Source organism: Trichosurus vulpecula, chromosome 8 (genome assembly GCF_011100635.1).
Source record: "Trichosurus vulpecula isolate mTriVul1 chromosome 8, mTriVul1.pri, whole genome shotgun sequence".
NCBI classification, from domain to species: domain Eukaryota; kingdom Metazoa; phylum Chordata; class Mammalia; order Diprotodontia; family Phalangeridae; genus Trichosurus; species Trichosurus vulpecula.
Window position 1 is genome coordinate 172,536,599 of NC_050580.1, and position 4,178 is coordinate 172,540,776.

General features: G+C 38.9%; 1 pseudogene; it reads left to right on the top strand.

The window, feature by feature from the left end:
* The first annotated feature begins 526 nt into the window (after window positions 1–526).
* LOC118830214 lies at window positions 527–985 on the top strand (annotated as a pseudogene).
* The last annotated feature ends 3,193 nt before the right edge of the window (window positions 986–4,178 follow it).

Consider the following 4,178-nt stretch of genomic DNA (forward strand, 5'->3'; position numbering starts at 1 on the left):
GTTCAGCCATTCCACAACTGATGGGCGACCCTTTTGTTTATGATCTTTTGTGATTCCAAAATGTGGTATGAATATTTTTGGCATATATAGAAACTTTCACTCTATCATTTGACTTCCTTGGAGTAGATGGCTAATAGTGGTATCATGGAATCAAAGAGTACAAGCAATTTATTTCCTTTGATAGCACAATTCCAAATTGTTTCATATAAGAGTTGGACCAATGAACAGCTCCATTAGCAGTGTATTTTTGTGCCTTACTTCCTATGACCTCTCCAACATTGACTTACATATTTTATCATTTTTCCAATATGCTATCTAAGAGTTAATTTGTCTTTTCATTACCATTATTTATTTGGAATATGTTTGCATGTTATGAATAACTTACATTTCTTAATTTGAAAACTAATTGTTTATATCCTTTGACCACTTATCTATTGCTTATCTTCCCTTCAGCTACCTCCTGTCAATCACTATAAAAAAAAAACCAACCACTTCCAGAGAAGGCTCTCATGCCGCTGCTGCAGCCATGTCTCTTGTGATCCCCGAGAAGTTCCAGCACATTTTGAGAGTGCTCAACACCAACATCGATGGATGGCGGAAAATAGCTTTTGCCATCACAGCCATCAGGGGTGTGGGTTGAAGATACGCTCATGTAGTACTGAGGAAAGCAGACGTTGACCTCACCAAGAGGGCTGGTGAGCTCACTGAAGATGAGGTGGAGCGTGTGATCACCATCATGCAGAATCCCCGGCAATACAAGATTCCAGACTGGTTCCTTAACAGGCAGAAGGATGTAAAGGATGGAAAATACAGCCAGGCTCTGGCCAACGGTCCGGACAACAAGCTGCGTGAAGATCTGGAGCGACTGAAGAAGATTCAGGCACATCGTGGGCTTCGGCACTTCTGGGGTCTCTGGGTTAGAGGCCAGCACACCAAGACTACAGGCCGCAGGGGTCGCACTGTCGGTGTGTCCAAGAAGAAGTAAACAATTTCACTGGCCTTGTCTATTAATAAATAAGTTTATAACAAAAAAAAAAAAACAACCAAACTCCAGTGGCTCCCTATTGCCTCTAAGATCAAACACAAAATCCACAAAATCCCCTTTCATAATTTGGCTCCAGCCTACCTTTCCAGGCTTATTACACATTTCTTTTCCTTTATAAATATTACATTTTATACAAACTGGTCTGGTTGCTGTTCCTTCAACTTCTTTTTCATAACTGTGCATAGGCTGTCCTCCATGTAATAGGGGAATGTACTCACTCCAACCTCTTAGAATCAATAGCCTCTTTCAAAATTCATTTCAAAAATCTCTGCCTATAGCTAAACTGTGGCATATGATTATGATGGAATATTACTGTGCTACAAGAAATAACAAGTAGGATGATTTCAGAAAAACCTGAAAAGACTTACATGAACTGATGCAAAGTGAAGTGAGCAAAACCAGGAGAACATTGTAAACAGTGACAGCAGCAATATTGCATGTGAATGACTTAGCTATTCTTAGCAATACAGTGATCCGAGACATTCCCAAAGGACTCATGATGGAGCATGTGATCCTCCAGAGAAAGAACTAATATTGACAAAATACAGACTGAAGTATGCCATTTCTTTCTATCTCTCTCCTTGTACAATATGACTAATATGTAAATGTTTTACATGATTGCACATGTATAATAACCTATATTGGATTGCTTACTGTCTCAGGGAGGGAGGAGGTCAGGGAGGGAGAGAAGGATAGAATTTGGAGCTCAAAACTTTTTTTAAAAAATGTTTAAAAATTGTTTTAACATGTAATTGAGGGAAAAGAAAATATTTTTTTAAAAATCTCTGTCATATATAGCTCTTTTCAGTCTCTCCAATTGCTAGTTCCTCTCCAACCCCCATGAACTTGCAGTATTGCATATATCATATATCTGTGTGTGTGTGTGTGTGTGTTTGTTGTTTTCCAAAAGAAGCTCTTTGAGAGCAGGAATTATTTCATTTCTGTTTTTGCATCCCAATAGGGGTACTTGGCACATAAAGTCACTTAATACATTCTTCTGGATGGATTTTGTCTATAGTCACCTCATGTATTCCTCTTCTCCCCTTCCACACACCCCTCTTAGATCCTTCCCTCTTCTCCCCCCCCCCCACCTCGCCATCGCCATCTCATTGTATAGAGTTGGAGTAGTGACAAGGAGGGATTGAAAAACCAGAGCTCTGGAGAAGAGTTTAGACATTATGAAGTTCAGCTTGTGCTTTTTTACACATGAGGAATCTGAATCTTGGAGAAATTGGTTGATATTCTCTAGATACCACACGTTGTCAGTGGTAAGCCCCAAGCTAGAAAAAAGATCTCTTAAAGTCATCCTACGCTACTTCTATTTTTACTGTACAGTGTTTGCAATTTTTGAAAGTCTACATCAGGTACGAATTTGAGATGTCCTTCACATTGATCACCATTATCAAAATATTTTTAATCATTTCTCAAAGAAAAGATTTGAATCATTGAAAGGCAAGTCTGTTGATTGCTTTGGGCAGGTCATTAGATTCTCAGTGAAATCCAACAGGCATCATACAAAGGTTTCTTTAATTACAGTGGAATTCTTTGATGATTACCAGATTTTAGGGCTGGAAGTGGCCTTGACCGTAAAGTCCAAGCTCCTAGTCCAGTTGAGGAAATCAAGGCTGAGATGACAGAAATGACTTGCTTGCGGTCACATCTAACAAGTGAAAGAGGAGGTTTTCAAACCCAGGCTTTTGTACTCCCAAGTTCAGTGTTCTTTCCACTATCCATTTTACCTGTTTCCTTTGTAAAAGTTCATGCTTACCTTTACACACAGGACCAAAGAAGAATCTGGGCTTTGACCAAGGGAAAAAAAATGTAAGGACTGTCAACTGGATCACAGCCAGGAGTACCATAAAAATCCTTCAGGAATCTCAGATAATTAGGAAATTTTGAATTTTTCATGAATGTAACTTTATTCCCACTTAAAAAACAGCTTTCATTGTCACAGAGGTAAAATTCAGTAGGACAAATAGAAACCCAAAAGGAAATATGAATTGTATAAAATTCCATATTTATTTCCATTGTGGCTGAATGAGTTGTCCTTGGTCTTTGGAAACCTTGTCCTGGGTCAGATGAGATGAGCAAAAAATGGAAAGACAAGGAATTTCTCTGGAACAAACTACCTTCTTCCTCTACTCCTGCACAATCTAAATAGAAATGTCTTTCCCCCTACAGAATTCTTACCATGCAGACCTTAGAGGATCTTCTTGGATGAATATGCCCTTGAAATTGTACTTTTACTTCCATTTGACCAAATAACGACATCTGTCCTCATCCATTCGTTCTCTACCTGCTACCTGTCTTTGTCATCACTCAGAATCATTAGTTGACTTGAGTTCTGTCACTCAAAGGTCAAAGACTTAGAGCTGGAAGGGACCTCAGATGCCATCTACTTCAACCAGATCATTTTACAGATACAGATACTAAGGCTTAGCATGGTTAAGTCACTTCCTAGGGTCATTAAATGACTTGTCCAGGGTTATACAGATAATATGTGTCAGAAATAAACTAGGTCATAGGATCATGTGTAGCAAGGTGCATGGTGGACAAAGTGCTGGGCCTGGAGTCAGGGAGACTCTTCTTCCTGCGTTCAAATCTGACCTCAGTCACTTACCAGTTATATGACCGTGGAAAAGTTACTTAACCCTGTTTGCCTCAATTTCCTTATCTGTAAAATAAGCTTGAGAAGTAAACTATTCCTTGCTCTCCCAAATTACTTATAGTATCAGCCTTTACTCCTAAATCATGAACCCATTTTGACTTTATTTTGGTATATGGTGTAAGATATTGGTCTATGCCCAGTTTCTGTCCTACCATTTTCCAATTTTCCCAGCAGTTTTTGTGAAATAGTGAATTATTAGCCCAGAAGCTGGCCTCTTTGGGTTTATCAAAGAGTAGATTACTATAGTTGTTGACTTCTCCGTCTTGTATTCCTATCCTATTCCACTGATCCACACCTCTGTTTTTTAGCCAGTACCAGGTAGTTTTGATGACTGCTGCTCTGTAGTACAGTTTAATATCTGGTATGGCTAGGCCACCTTCTCTAGAATGTCTTTTCATTAATACCCTAGATATTCTAGACCTCTTGTTTTTCCAGATGAATTTTGTTATTATTTTGTCCAGCTCA